Below are 15,746 nucleotides of genomic sequence, written 5' to 3'. Positions count from 1 at the left end.
TGAAACCTGGGTGCTTCAAACCTCCAGAAACTGCCTGGCCTGTCTCTCTGTAATCTGGGTGCTTCAAACCTCCTGAAAATGCTGGGCCCATCTCGTTGAAACCTGGGTGCTTCAAACCTGCTGAAACAGCCAGGCCCATCTCCCTGAAACCTGAAACTTCAAATCTGCTGAAACTCTCTGGCCAATCTTGTTGAAACCTGGGTGCTTCAAACCTCCTGAAAAGGCCGGGCCCATCTTGTTGAAACCTAGATGGTGAAACTGCCTGGCCTACCTGTTAGGAGCAAATCACAGCAGAGGGGTTAAAATCCAGCTGGGTGGGCCAGTTTCATGTGTTCCCCAAAGAACAGGTGGGATGGGCCAAAGAACAGCTGGAAATGTTTGGGTCATCAATGCTGGAAGAAAAGATCTTGAGCTGAGAGAAGCAGGTGCTGCTCAGGGCACAGGGCCTCATCTGCACTGGGCACTCTGCCCCAGAAAGGAACCAGGGAGGTGCTTGTGAGTGTGTGGCTAACAAAAGGACAAGACACAGCATCAGTGGCCCTGCCACCTCCACTGCAGCAGCCCAAGGAGAGCAACTGCTCCCAGGGCTGTATTTAATAGAAAGTAAGTGGTTGATGTTTCCCTCTTTTTGCAATGTTGGGGCTCATAAAAGAAGAGGGCAAGACTTCCTGCTGGTTCAGTGCTCCTATGCTACTTTTCTAGACTTGTTTTCTTATTATAAAGCTAACATTTTATCTGACCTTAGCTGGACTGGAAGACATGCAATAACAACTACTGAAGATATTTTGGCAGCGTCTCAGGTACCTAGTGAATGACAAGCATGTTTGGAAAGCTCCACGGTCTGCCTGGCTTCTAAGTCACAAATGCTACAATTTCTCATGTATTTTAAACCCAGTAATTAACCTGTCAGTGTTGACAGGTAGGAAGTTTGTTGGAAAGTACATCAGTCATAGAAGAAACAAGAAAAATCTTTCAAAATAAATAGGATTGTGGGAGGCAAGGTGTCCTATTTCTAAGCCTTGTTGAATAAATTCTGAGTTACTAAGCCAAATGCAGTCATGTTTAGAAACTGTTCCCAAAGGTATCAGTGCAGCTGGAGAAGACATCTAAAGAGCATTTGGGTTATAAAAGATAAAAATGTAGTCCAGAAGAGCTCTTTTCTATTTAACAGTAATTCTGAGTTGCAGAAACAACTCAAAAACAAATGCTTCATTAAATTCTCAAGCTCTTTGTCTTGTTCTAGACATTCTCAAACATTTTGTCACGCTCCTCAACGAGTCAGAAGTGGAAAGCTTGATAATATAATTACTGAATACATAGTAAAATTTCCATTAGAGGGTTTTAGAGGCACCAGGAAAGACAGTGTATATTTATTCTCACTAGACTATTACTGTTCATTCTCAGATGACTTGTCTTATTAACATAAGCCAAATGGGTCACTGGCTGCCTGTCTGAGGGAATTTCTGGCATGAGAGATTCTGTCCATGGAGCTAAATCAACAGGGAAATGCAAGGCCAGTTACCTTCCCTCTGATGCACAGAGCTTAAGGTAGGTGCAAATACTCCTGTTTGAGCTCCCGTGGTGTCCAGCTGCTTCCTGATATCCTCAGCAGTCTGACATACTCTGGAAAGGGCACATTTCTGAATGGCTCAGCCACTTACTGCTCCAAAACAAAGCTCAATTGAAAGCAGTTAGGTCCAGCCTAGGAGAAGTGGCAGGTAAAATTAGGATTAAATCCCACATCAGAGAAGTGTTCCTGCAGGCTGTCTCTATAGATGCTCGTTCTCTGAGAGCTCTGACCCTGCTGTAGCCCTACAGACAGCCCTTTGGCTTTTCTCCACACACACCTGCTCTTTCACAGGAGATTTTTACAGGTCTGCATGGTTTGCTCCTGCTGAACTCCTCATGATAGTCCTCAGTCCTTTTTGTTTTTTCTTCCCCCAGGTTTTGTTTATATGCCCTTCATAAATCAGTGTCCATGTTGAGTAAGAATCTGGCGATGACAGAGAATAATCTTTCCTTGGTAAGCATGCCCAAAATCTTTTGGTTCCCAGTGTCTTTTTGACTGGATATGTCCCTGTGTGGCATGAGAGCACATTACATAGGTTTATGTCTCACTTTTGTGAAATGAAGAAGAATTGTCAGATGATGATGGCTTTGGTACTTTGCCAGCTGCTTTGTTCCATTCACAATCTAACCCTGAAACTATTAGCATGGCTAATTGTGTGACTACAGAGGTAAATTTGTTAAAAGAAACTTGTTAAAGAATAACTAAGCTACTGAACAATCTGAAAATGCTCAGCTTTGTTTTGCTTCTTGGGGAATGAAATTACACACTCCTGAAGATTTGCCAAAGTCTAGAGACATTCGTGTGATGCACCTGCTCCTGTCAAAAATGGTGTTGAATTTCTTGTGTGATTTACTAACATGTCATGACTAATGGACTGCTGCTGATCCAGCATGAACCCCTGCTACAGAGCATGAACTGTGTTGTTAAAGACCCGTGTTTGCTGGGAATCCTTCTCCACTGCACTCTGATGCATACACTTTAAATGTATCAGATTGTATTATTCCTTCTCTCCAGAGTCTTTTTCTGTTCTTTCATTTCCTAACTATTCGATCTAGATGGATAATTTTAATTCTTCTCTCTTATGGTTATGCAGAAAGTAGAAAAAATATTTAGGGGCACACTGCTACACACTATAATGTAGCACTGTGTGTGCAAGGGAACAGGCTGGGACGCTCAGCTCTGGCAGGGAATCTCATGGCTAAATGAGGAACTGTGTAGAGGAAAACATGGCAGGGACTTGATGTTTTCCTGTGGATTGTTGCTGAGATTTACAATTTCAATTGCCACAGAATGGACAAGGTTTTTTCCCCATCAATGTGGGACCTTGCACACAGGGGTAAGGACTGCTGTGCCAGGAAACCAGCCTGTTCATGGTTATTCTTTTGAATATTGATCATTTACCATGTTAGGTTTAAAAACAACAACAACAACAAATCCTAAAAAGATATTTTTGTTACAACGTTGAAATGATCTAACTCGGTAGAAGTTTGAAGAACAGTTTAAACACTTACATTGACAGAGAGTGAAAGGCTGTGATTTGTATGTTGGTCTGCTTCCAGGACAGGGGTTCCCTATTCTGAAATGCAATGCTATTATTGAATATTTTGCCAGTCATGATAGCCAGCAATTTATAATTGCAGCTAGAAGACAAGAGATACAGCTTCTGTGAGCCTGGGAACTGGTTATCAAGCACTCTCTCTTGAGGACAAGGTTCTGTAAGGATATCAGTGGTTGTCTAATAAGGAACGAGGAGGCTGTCCTTCCTGCAACCTAGAATGCCTTCCCAAGGTGTCAGATTGAGCCTTAAACCCTTCAGATAAAAATCCTGTTTTAATTGTTTATATTACTTTTTCTGCAGGGAAACCGTGAATTGTGGAAGGGTACACAGTGCCTGACATAAGAGCAAAAGCTAACACAACATTTTGCCTTCCTGAACTCAGCATCTGGCAGCTTAAAATTTCTGAAACAACAGTTTGTTGCACTTTGTGGTCCCTCACAGGTAATTTACATTAATGTTTTTCATGTTTTGACTTTCTTGTTGGGAAAAAAATAGTTGAGCAGAAAAACGGTGTTGTGTTCCAGTGATCAAAACAAATGCCCACATTCTTTTAACCCCTTCATTAGCATTCTAGATGCTGGAACAGAGTGCACACACAGCAAATATGCTGATGATACAGAACTGGGAGGTGTGGCTGATACACCACATAGCTGTGCTGTTATTCAGAGGGATTTTGACAAGTTGGAGAAACAGGTTGACATAAGTTCAGTTAATGAAAACTGATAGTTCCATACCTGGGGAGCAATAACCTCATATACCAGCACAGGTTTGGGGGTGACTGGCTGGAAAGCAGAAAAAGACCTGGTAGACACAAAGCCAGCAGCATCCTGGGTTTCACGATGAGAAATGTTCTGAGGTTTTGCATAAGATTATAGAAACAAGTTCAACCCAGTGAAGTGTTATTGGGCACTAGTGATAATATTTGGTATCTGGATACCAGTCTGGTGTCCACCAGAGGGACTGAAAGTGATTGGAGCCATCCCACAGTCTTTCATAACATCGTAAAAGAAAGATCAGAATGCAAATCCTTTAATTTACATGCTGCTCTTGTGGCTTCCCTAAAAACATTGCAATTAAAGTATAGAAAAGTTTGAAATCTATGTCTGTTTCCTGAAGGGCAGATAGACTTTGTAAATAGCCATTCTCCATTCTCTTTGCTTTTGATTCTATCACAAAAGATATGGAATGGATTACATATATTTATTTAAAGCAATCACAACATGTTTTAAATGAAATGTTTTTATTTCTTTCTTTCTTAATAAATTAGTATCTTACAGTGCTTTGCACAAACTATTGATATTGTGGGATTTTTTTAATGTAAAAAAACTGAAAATTTTTAAAATTAAAAATAATAGTTGGCTTTTCTGTTATAAAGCGTACATTTGGGCAACACAAAATTCCCACACATTGCACTGTGCTGAACTTCACTGCACACCCTGTAACTTGCAGAGGATTATCGGGATCAAAATGGAATATTAATAGCAGTGAAATGGAAAATTAATTTCTCCTCACTTTGTGATTTGTTGCCATACATGGAGGACAGGCATCATTTTGCAGGGACACACTATTCCTGGAGTCAGGCTGCCTGTCAGCTGGTAAGTGCTGATGTAAAGGTAACTGATCTTGGGAAAAACATGGATCCATAATAGGCATAAATATACACCTCTGAGAGAAAGCTTAAAATAGATGCATCTGATACCTTGTTTTTATTGCAGAGACTTCCAAGTCCATAATAATCTTGATGTGAAAGAGTGACAGGTATATCTTAGAACATGAGTTCCATTCCCTTTCCTGTCATCAGAGGTAGATGAACACATCCCTGCTCCACAGAAATTATTTTTCTTGAGAATTTTTATTTCCTTAAGATTAACTAAAGTCCTTTACTCTGAATAATCTAATGCCCAAAAAAACCCAGTATTTGATTTGTGACATGTAACTTAAGGCTTGATACTGGCAATTTTATTCACTGTGGGGAATGTTCACCATTTGCCTGTGATGCTGGGCTCTTTCAAAATGAAGAGGAATTATGAATAAATATTATTTAAGCAGTGATAAGTAGAGGTTTGCAATCTTTAAAGGGAAATGTGTAATTTTAAAAGAAAAAGCAAAGATGAATCTCTGGAAAATGTCTGAAGAAAAGGTCTATCAGCTTTGGGTATATTCTGTGTTTTTCCACCCAATTTCATGCCCATTGCCCAGTACCTTGATGATTATCTCTTTAGGCCATGGGTAACAGATCAATTTGCCAAAACCCCTGCTTTTTCCTGGCATTGCGGGAGGGGCAGGAAGGTTCTGTTTGGTGCCTTCACACACCACAAGTGCTTGTGAACAGGAGTGCCCAAAGAAACAGCTGAAAACATCAAAGGGAGGGGAAGAAGAGGTACTGGTGATGACTGGGAAGACATAAAGTATGTGCTCACTGGGCACTGCAGGGTGAGCTATTTTACGAGCAGGTGACTTTGTAAATACAGATTGAGTGTGACCTTCATGCAAGCAACTGTGAAGCATAGAGCAATGAGATCATGGTCCTTCTCCTGAGGCCAGCCTGACCCCTGAGGTGGCACATCCTATGCAGCAGCACTGTGAGTTTTGGGTGGCTTGGAAAACACCTCCAGTCCATTTCTGTCAAATTACTGAAAGGATCTACTTGAGAAGAAAGAAATATTTATTTCTCAACAGGGTGATCATTAGAGTTAGTACTGAGGAGAAAATGCCTTCTCCCACTGCTTGAAAACAGCTTTCCCTTTACTCACCTCTCCACTGCTTTTTGTTTTCTCCTGCCTCCTGGTCCATACTGCATGTCTCTCTCTCCCTGTCTCTCTTATTCCACCCCATCAGAATTATTAAAATGTTCATGAGAATGGATGAACTCCTTTTTGATGAGAGACTTGAAAAGATTGGCTTGAATGATGATGGGTCACACTTGCTGAGTGATTGAAAAGATAGTCTAGGGAGATGAAACTGATACAAGATGGATTTATTTATATATCTCTGCTGAGGAGAAAAAAAAAACAAGGAGCAAAAAAGGCTGAAGGAAAATATAAGGAGCAAAATGAATGAATGCAAAGAGTCCATTTGCTAATTCATTTTGAAAATTAGAGGTGCTTTCTGATCTAAAACACCTATATATCCATATTTTGAGAACTTTAGAGGTAAACAAATTTTATAGAAATTAAGATCTGGAAGCTGCCATTAAATTCTGGTCACTGCAGCATTATATCAGAAATTTTTCTCCATACATTTTCTGTTTTCACTATAACTTGGCAATAATTTGTGACCTGATGAGATTACAGAATTGACTGTAAGGTAGGTTGATTTTTACAAGCAGACTGGGGAGGTGATTGTTTCTGTGTTTCTATCCTCATTTCCAAATTACATCAGTCTTGCTTTTAATGTAAGGCTCAATCTTCTTTTTTGTTCCAGATGGACTTCCAGCAGTTTCAATGTTCTTCTGCTCAAGAAGTTTTGGCTTTGTCATGGATAGCAAATGAATGACAGGGATATTTATCAAGCCTCTCTAGCCAGACAGATGTGTAAAGCACAAACTAGAGTCTCAGACAGACAAATGGTATACCAAAATGCCCACTCCTGAATAACAATCTGCAAATCACAAAAATAATTTAACAAAAGCCTTCATGACATGCCAAACATTTCTCACCACTTGGGAGAGAATTCTCTGGGGGAGAACAACGTGCCTTGTAAATACTGAATTTATAACAAGGGCTGGAAATTTTACAGTGACTGTTGTGACTCTATATCTATTCTTCTAAAATGACTGATGGGATGGCCTCTTTCCAGGGTTACGGTTCATCATTATATTACATCACATCTTTTTTTTTTTTTTTTTACTTTGCTTCCCTTTGTCTGTGTTATTAGCAGGAGATTAGTTCTCCCTGTGCTCTCTGGCATGCACCTGCCTTCTCTTCTGGATGAGCTGCTCACTGGAGGTTATACAATACCATGCTAGGAAAGGGTTCATTCATGCCACATTGTACTCCTGACACTAGCAGGGGAATCACATTCTTCCTGCACATGCCACTTTGTTGGCCTGCATCAGAAGAGCCCTGGATGCTCTGCATAAAACAAAATCCAAACTTCCTTGTTATGCAGATAATCCAGTGTCTACTAGCTGCCATGCCATGGGCTCTTCCCAAACAATCCAAGAAGCCATTGCATGTGTGGATTGTTTCCTGGGCATATTAACAAGTCTTTTGCCAGGACTGCTCTGTCAGAACTTTCACATGCACATCTCAGCTGAGGACATGAAGGGAGCTGCTGCTCTGGCAGGAACTGAATGAAGCCCAGCACCTTCCTCTGAGCTAAATGCAAGGCACATCAACAGCCCTGTTTCCCTACAGCTCTGAGGAGACCCACACCAGGTGGTTGTTCTGTCATGCCAGGGACCGGAAATTTTCTCTGAAGGGGAAAACTGTCAGATTGACACAGGGTCAGCAATTCTTTCATAGTTTGGAGAGGGTGAGTTACTTCAGCTGCACTGCATTGATTTCCAATACTTCTCTCTGACCCAGTTTTTCCTTCCTTCTATCCCTGTCCCTCAGGAGATGACGATGCTGTTCTGAGCCAGGGCTGACTGAGCCCGGCAGGTTCCGGGCTCTCCCACTCCTCCCTGTTCAGTGGGTCTGGGATGACAGCAGAAGAGGATGACAGCACACTCACTAACCCTTTCTACCAGAACTTCTGGGAAATGCTTGGCTGAGCAACAATCGAGGGAGGGCAGGACGCGACTAAGCACAGAGCATATTGCTGTGTGAAATCTTCCACAGGAAAATTCAGGAAATTCCCTGACAATTTTGCTGCATTAGTGCCTACTACAATTTTTGATACTGAAGAAGGGGCTGGGGACAGTGGGGGATAGCACAGAGAAGCTCATGCAGACATTTCTTAGAGTACCTGTGATGTGCCCAACATATTTCCTAAGGAGTCCTGATGCCACACAGGAGATGTCTGTCCAAGGGAATTCTATGGAAACCAGAGAAGGGGGACATTTCTATCACCTCATTCCTCCTGCCAAAAAAGAAAAGGTATTCTCCCCACCTACATGGAAAATCGGCATTGGAAAAATCTGTTTTCCAAGAATTTTTCCAGTACAACAGCCTAGGAAGGTCTTTCCCCCTTTTTGTGCATTCATGCAGAAATTTCTTCTCAAGAAGAGTTTAAGCTCTGGACAACCTCTGCAGGATTGACACAGAAAGAAAATATGAGAGTAACATAAACAGTGTGCAGGCAAATGTGGGTGTATTTTCATTTTTCCATTAATTTACATTTCAGTTTCCTGAATTCAGAAAATCCCCACATTTTAGCATAATTTATGATGTCCTGAATTGTATAAATCTTGGTGTTCTTTTTATAGGAACAGATTATATACTCTGTGCAGCTGACAGAGACAAATGTCACACTTACTCCCTGGAGAATTCTAATCTCCCCCTCAAATTTTAAGATGTCAGTGAAAAACAATCCCCCTGTTTCTGAAACCCAACCCCAAGGAGCAATGATACTACCATCCATAAAAATAACTGGTCTGGGATCCTTAGGGATGTATCGCTGACAGAATTGTTCAGGTCAAGACAGTGCAGATGTCCACATCATAAATCTGGAAAGGTTATGGTTCATGTGTGGCAGAAAATAGAGGAGAGAAGGTTCATGCCCCAAAGAAGAACCATCCTTTGGAGACCATTTAGTGTCACATATTCCTCAAAACACTTGTAATTAATCTACACAACTCATCACCAGCAATGCAGTGAAGGTTTCCATTCATTCAAAAATCTGCCAGACAAATCCATGAGAGGAAAACCAGGTGCAGACTCCTGATTCCACACAGAACAAAGACAGCAGGACTGGGATGTGCCTAAAGCAAGAGCACTTGAGGAATAGGGAAGTGTTAAGGAAAAGCCTCAGCACATCTGCCTGTCTCATCATTCCTGCGCTTTTCAGCCTCAGATGTTATCAAGGCTGAGCCACTGCCAGGACAGTGCTCTGGGCTGGCCTTTGTGCCCTGGCATGTCTGTCACAAGAAGCCAGCAGGCAGCAGCAGGGCAGGGATGTCCCCCTTGCCAAGAGGCCATGGAGAGCCTGGAGCCCAGGGGCTGCTGCTCTGCAGCCAGGACAGCCTCTGTATGCACTGCTTGTGCCTCTGGGCAGAGCACACTCCTGGCAGACAAAGCTCTCTGTGTGTTCATGGAGGGCACAGAAAGCTGCTGCAGCCAGGGCCAGCTGGGGCCTCTCCTTGCCTGGGCAGAGCAGCTTGTGCTGTGCCCAGTGATTCTGGCTCCGGGCTGATGTGGGTTTCAAACTTGGCAAGTCAAGTTTGCAAAGTGCACGAGACAGAGCCTGGGAAGGCACCGTGCTGTAGGATGGATTTCTAAGGGTCTGAAGCACCTGAAAGCAAGTGGGTTGCTCACTAGTGCCTCTTGGGTGCTGGCCAAGACCCAAGAGCTTTAAGTTGAACTCTTCCAAGCTCCTCCCTCAAGGGAGTTTCTTTGCTCCCCTGCGGTCTCACAAATGCCCCTGTTTCCCTTGAGTCTAATTTCTGAACATGTAATGCTGGGACAACACAGAATATTTCAGTAGAGGTTCACCAGAACTTTATACAGAGCTCCCTGACAGTTTCCAGAGTACAGCACTGGTTCACTCCACATCACTGTGCCTGTTTGGGAAACCCACAGAACACGTGATTTTTGCTAATGCTCTCAGTTCTTATTTTCAGTCACTCTTTGCTGCTGTGCTCTCATCTTACCTCTGAACAGGGGACTGTTTTATTTACGCAGTGTTACACAGCAGTGGATCAAATATTAAGTTACCATCTCAGTTGTCAGGACAGCAACAAACAATCCTGGTTTTCATGTTATAATGCAAATTTTCCAGCAGTCACAGCTAACTTGGTACACCTGTGACTGGCTTTAGATGCAAGGGATTTAATGAGTAGAACAGGCTTCTCCCAGGAGGTTTGTGGTGCTCCTATTTCTCAGAAGAGTTATTGCAAGAACTCTGCCAATTAAAAAAGTGACATCATACCTCCTGTTGCTCTTTCACCCTGGGATTTCCTATTAGTTTCTTTAATTAGAGCTTTTTGCTAGCCTTGAGCTGACTGAATACTGCCCAATATATATTTTAAGGCTAAAGAACTGCCAAGTTGCTAGTCCAGTATAAAGCACAGGTATTATCTATGCAGATCAGGAAAGATATGTTGACCTGAAATTTTCTCAGCAGGACAGGACTACACCTACACCAAACCTTCACCACCTATAATTCAGACAACAAACTAAGCTAGCAATGGACAGCAGTGCCACTCACATCCACATGCTGGGGGATCCCTCAGGGACCCTTTCTCCACCTGCAGAGAGTTTGCAATCTCTGTCTGCTTTTCCTCAGTGTGACTTGTCTCCCTTGGGAGAGTAGCAGCTGGTTAAAGCCAGGACCCTGATAATTCTGGCAGTTATGGAAGCTGTGCTCATGGATGTGAAGGGAGAGCCAGCCCATGACGTGGGGAAAAATATACTTCTTCTTGGATCCTGACATCCCTGCTGGCTTTCCTGCCATTCCCATGAGGTAAGTCTGTGGTTTGTAGCTCTGGCCTGCAGTCCACATGCCCTACTGATGGCTTAATCAAAAACTTTATCTTTCTGTGTGTGATTTTCATTTGCTTAAGGTAGAAAGCAGCCAGCAGCTGACAGGAAAGGCTCCAGCAGGCAACCCAGTGCCCCCATTTTCAAGCCAAAATGTGTCTATTACTTAGCTTTTTAATGCCCTTTGGATAATGGAGGTGCATTGTTCCCATATGCTGACAAAATCTTCCCTAAATATTTGCAGTATATTTCCTATCCCATTTTCTTGGCTACAGGATAAAGGAGCCCAGCTAAGAGATTTCTTGTCTGTGACACACCTGCTTTCATACTGTGGCTCTTTTTAAAGGCTTCATTTATTAATACTTACAGGAAATAGTGTCACATATAAAGACAGGTTTTTGCTCTCTACTTATTAGAACTTGAATTCCCAGCTGGGAGAGGGTTTGGGCTTGCTTGCCACTGTGAATAATCCCTGTCTAGCTGGGACTACAGTAGTTCAAGAACAGTATTGGACATGGCTATCCATGGAGTCTGTTTTCTTATCCCTTGGCTCCAACTTCCATTAGAGAGGTAAGAGTGTCACTGACACATAAGCCACCAGGACTCTCCATGTTCACTGAGGCACAGGATTGCCACCACAGCTATAAGTAGAAAAAAATCTGAATGCAAGGGCAACAAAAAGGAAATCTGAATGAGCTGGGAGTTATACATCCCTAGATGTGCACAAAAGATTGCATTTGCAATGTCTGAGAACAGTCTGAATGCATCTGAATCACCAAAACTGGCCTTTGGAAGGAGAAAAACTCAATTCCCTGCAATAAGCTTTATCTGACAAGCCCCTTCATTCAAAGTTGCAGACAGATTAAATCTCTGTCACTCCAATCCCTTAACGTTATTGGCAAATTTGCAAAGGTGCAATCTGTGACTCACTCATAGGGCTTTGATGGAGATTTTGAAAGATAAAACTCCTTGTGAGCCACAGAGGTATTGCTCTCATTAACAACTGCCAGCCAGCTACTAATTAGCTGCTGATTGAACAGTTGAGACAGTTCAGACAATTTTCAAAGGTTACAACCACCCATTTGTCCAGCCCATTCTCAGCTTCCAAATGAGACATCTGATAGATATACTGTGAAAACACTTTACATAGCCTCAGGGTGTTCAGCAAGGTATTTCATGTCATTTGTTATTTCCACCTCTATTTCCTCATCCACACACTCAAGTCAAGCTTCTAGTTTGTGAGCTGAATGGTACCAAGATAAAAACATGGATGGGGGCTCAGGAGGTGTCCTAAAGGATACAGACTAGTAATGTTGAGATGCCTCCACTTTCCCACTTGACTCTGCTGCCTTCCTGTAATTCCTGCTCCTGAATTCACAGCCAGTCCCAGAAGACGGGACAGGGGAAGCCATGGCTATGAGCTGCCAAAGGGTGAGGCAGCTGCCCCATCTTCATCTCAAGAAGGATCTATTTTCAGCACAATAAAATCATTCCTCTTCCATGGGAATGTCAGCACTGCAGATCCTTGCTCCCTCCTCGCTACTGTGCAGTAGCTGTAGTCTGAACTCCAGCCTGTAGCTGGAGTCTACCCTCAATCAGCCTCTTCTCTTTTGACTCCCTGTGTTTTGCATCCAGCTGCAGTGGAGCCCAGCCCTGAAGAGATGGAAGCATTGGCTGAAGGTTAATAGAGGCACAATCGATTTTAATTTCCTTTTTCCATCAAGATGTTGTTGCTTCTTCCAGCAGGTCCTTCCTTTTCCAAGGACAGATACTGCTGTTGCTCCTCCAGACCTTTCCAGAGTAACACTGCAGCTCCACTAGTAAATTAAACATGTCCAGGAACTTAGGCCAATTGGCATGGAACTGTTTGTGCTTATAGAAGTAAACTATTTCTGTATCAAGCATGGTGAGGCTGGATGCAGACTGTATTGGGAAGGGTCCCAGAAAATGCCAGCTGTCCAGTTATGCCTTTAAATCTGTTTAGGAGATGTGTTGTTGGCACAGGTCAAAAGCTTGACAAGAAATGTGCTAATGATTTATTAGTAGAAGTAATTAGCTTCCCCTGTCTGCAAAGGTTTCCTGCCACGAGGCAGTGTTCTAGGAAAGGCAGCATGAAATTAACTTTTCTCCAGCAGGACAAGGGGTAACAGATTTAAACTGGAAAAGAGTTATATATCAGACATTAGAGAGAAACTCTTCCCTGTGAGGGTGGGCAGGCCCTGGCACAGGTTGCTCAGAGAAGCTGTGGCTGCCCTGGATTCCTGGCAGTGTCCAAGGCCAGGCTGGAGGGGGCTTGGAGCAGCCTACGATAGTGGAAGTTGTCCCTGCCCATTGTTCTTTCAGGCTCTTTCCAAATGAATCCATTCTATAACTGATTCTCTAATTTCACTGCAATAAATTAAAGAAGTGCCATCAGTATTGGTAGTTTCAACAACACAAAAACTTTGGATATCCACTGCTTTTCCGTGATGTTTTTCTCACATTTATCTCCATCTTTGGTCTCTATAACCATAGTCCAAATTACTTTTTCTTTCTCACTTTGCCCTGAAACTTTAATGTAATGTTTAGTTTATTTGCCTTGATATTATTCATTGAGATTACTTCTGGAATTCCTAGCCTGTGAATAAGGAGCTGAGATGGAAAAAAACCAAAACAAACATACCAGTATTTTGTCAAAGATTACTTAAGAGGTTTTCAGGTTATTGTTTCCATATGTTTTAGTTTAACTTTTTCAGCTAAATTACTCTTCAGTATTTCTTACGCGTGCTTCCATTGTCTTTGTGTAATTTCCTAGTTCAAAGCACTACTGACAGTACTGATTAGGTCCCTGCAAAGCCTTTGCTAACATATAAATCTTCTCTTGGAAGACTTATGCAAATCTGTGCTAATATCATTGGTTGTATCATCTGCCAAACTTCTGACATATCCAAGTCATTCATGGCACCATGCTATTTTGGAATGATTTTATCAATACGTTTTCAAGCAAGATGTGTAAATCACCTACATTTTTCATCTAGATTCTCTTCCTTTATACTTGCTGCTTTTTTAGTCAAAATACCAAAAACTGTCAACATTTTTCAGTGGGCCTGTAGCTCTTTCTTCCAATGAACAAGGTGTTCTACAGCAGTACACTAAAATATCAGCTAAAGAATTGTCCCTTTTGTATAGTCTTATTTAAGTGAAGGTAGAAGACAACAAATTAAAAAATAAATCTTTTAACATATTCATTTTTTTTTACAGCATTCCAAATTTAATGTAAACAAGGGACTTCCTCTGGAACAGAAAATATACTGTGAGATGTCACCAGGAGCTGTCAGCTGGAATTTGTTAGATCAAGATGACCAGATTTGCAAGGACTAATGACAGTCCACCAAAACAGCTAAGACATTGAAATGTCTTTTTATATTGAAAGTTTTTCTTGTAGTCTGCAATGCAATTATGTGGTAGTTAGAAGCTCTCAGAGTAATGCCTTTTCCCTCTATTATGCTTAGAGTGAACAGATATTTATGCTACCTGCCCATACCTTTTGTCTTCCTGCTCTGTTGAAGCTTATAGGGAACTGATTATGACTTCAGCATCTCTCAATATCATAGTGTCAAATAAGATAAATCTGGACACATGAATTCAGCTGTTTGTTCCAGCTATTTAATTATGCTGTTACTTTGTGCTGATATTGAAACCATCATTATTTAAATCTCATTCCATAATGAAATGCATCTAGTCACAGATTGTTGGAGTTTAATGGGTACTTGAGTTCGTCAGATAGTTGAATATTTCCTGCAAGACAGAGGCTGAAGTCCTCCCAAGCTATTAGTTAAGCTGCCTCTAAATTATCACCTACTTTTGAAAGAAATAGAACTTCCCATTCCTGGCAAGATGCTGGCATTGCAGGAGCATGTTTTCAGCACTGCCACTGGGATGGCAAGGTTTCTGTCATATGATACATCTTTGGAACTATGACTCTCCTTGCTACTCAGGTGGACAGAGCATGCCAGAACACCATTAAAATACTTCCAATTCTGCACTCAACTCTGAATTTTCTGAGTTAACTCAAATGTAAGACCACATTCTTGAATACACATAGTACTGTCCCAGCTATGCTTGTTGAAAGTTACCTACTGTTGAGAAGGACCAGAGCTGGACCAGGAATAAATATACTGAAGAATTTCAGGGTTTTTAAATGTATCTTGTTGAGATCATCCCCACTACGTTGGATCCTGGATCTTATGAAGCAAATACTGCAGCATTGCAAACTTCTGCTGTGCTAGCTCAGTGTGATGTTATTCCTTCTGTGCTTGTACATGGAAAGAGACTTGAGAGGGACAAGGAAAAGGGTTCAGGTATATATCACCCTGCAAAGGGTAGGCAAATAGCAGCAGACATTGATATCAGAGAGAACACACAAGAAGAAATTAAATTCTCCATCCATCCCCTGCTGAGTTTCCATTAAGTCCTGGCAGCAATCGGAATCAGCGACTTCTTTTCTCAGCTGTTGCTGTAACCTAAAAAGAGCCCTGAAAGGCTCTCCTGAAGGTCACATGGAGAAGACAGGTCAGTGCTGCACTAGATGTGTGGCTTATGGAAAATGCAGCAGGAGAGTTTCTTTTATGACATACATTTTATCACATTTTAGAGGAGCTTAGTACATAGGCATTTTCCTCAGCTTCCCTGGCAGAGCACAGATAATTCTATTCTTTTCTCTGCACACTGAAAATTACCTGAATTTGTTATTATGCCTGAGTGCATATGAGCATCATCAGGTTTAAATTTTTACTACTCTTTCTAAATTGATTTTACTCAATGTGAAGAAATTGTGTGAGGGTCCATAAACTAAACAAAAGTTCTTCATCATTATGTATTTTGACTTTTTTGCAGTCTTTGGACAATGGAAAACAATCAATCAGGAAAAAACCCACAACTGCCTGTAATATGAATTTAAGAACACAATTCAGTAAAAAGATTATAAAAATATTCAGAATATTTGAAAAGACAGAAAACCACTGTAACTCTGTAATGATAGAGGGTGTCACCTGAT

The 15,746-nt window shown here is 41.7% G+C and overlaps 2 long non-coding RNA genes across 4 annotated transcripts; both read left to right on the top strand.

The window, feature by feature from the left end:
• Window positions 1–452: 452 nt before the first annotated feature.
• Window positions 453–9,516, top strand: LOC135455208 (uncharacterized). Of its 3 annotated transcripts, XR_010442285.1 has the most exons (5): window positions 453–603; window positions 1,405–1,548; window positions 3,429–3,569; window positions 5,600–5,710; window positions 6,552–6,926. It is a non-coding gene; the product is annotated as an uncharacterized LOC135455208 (long non-coding RNA). The 3 variants fall into 3 exon arrangements; XR_010442284.1 differs by lacking the exons at window positions 5,600–5,710; window positions 6,552–6,926 and adding an exon at window positions 7,688–9,516; XR_010442286.1 differs by lacking the exon at window positions 5,600–5,710.
• Window positions 9,517–9,769: 253 nt separating this feature from the next.
• On the top strand, window positions 9,770–14,947 carry LOC135455209 (uncharacterized). The gene is made up of 2 exons (XR_010442287.1): window positions 9,770–10,694; window positions 13,952–14,947. It is a non-coding gene; the product is annotated as an uncharacterized LOC135455209 (long non-coding RNA).
• The last annotated feature ends 799 nt before the right edge of the window (window positions 14,948–15,746 follow it).

This window comes from Zonotrichia leucophrys, chromosome 18 (assembly GCF_028769735.1).
Source record: "Zonotrichia leucophrys gambelii isolate GWCS_2022_RI chromosome 18, RI_Zleu_2.0, whole genome shotgun sequence".
NCBI lineage: Eukaryota > Metazoa > Chordata > Aves > Passeriformes > Passerellidae > Zonotrichia > Zonotrichia leucophrys.
The sequence above is the reverse complement of the archived record's forward strand: the minus strand, read 5'-3'. Positions and strand labels throughout refer to the sequence as shown.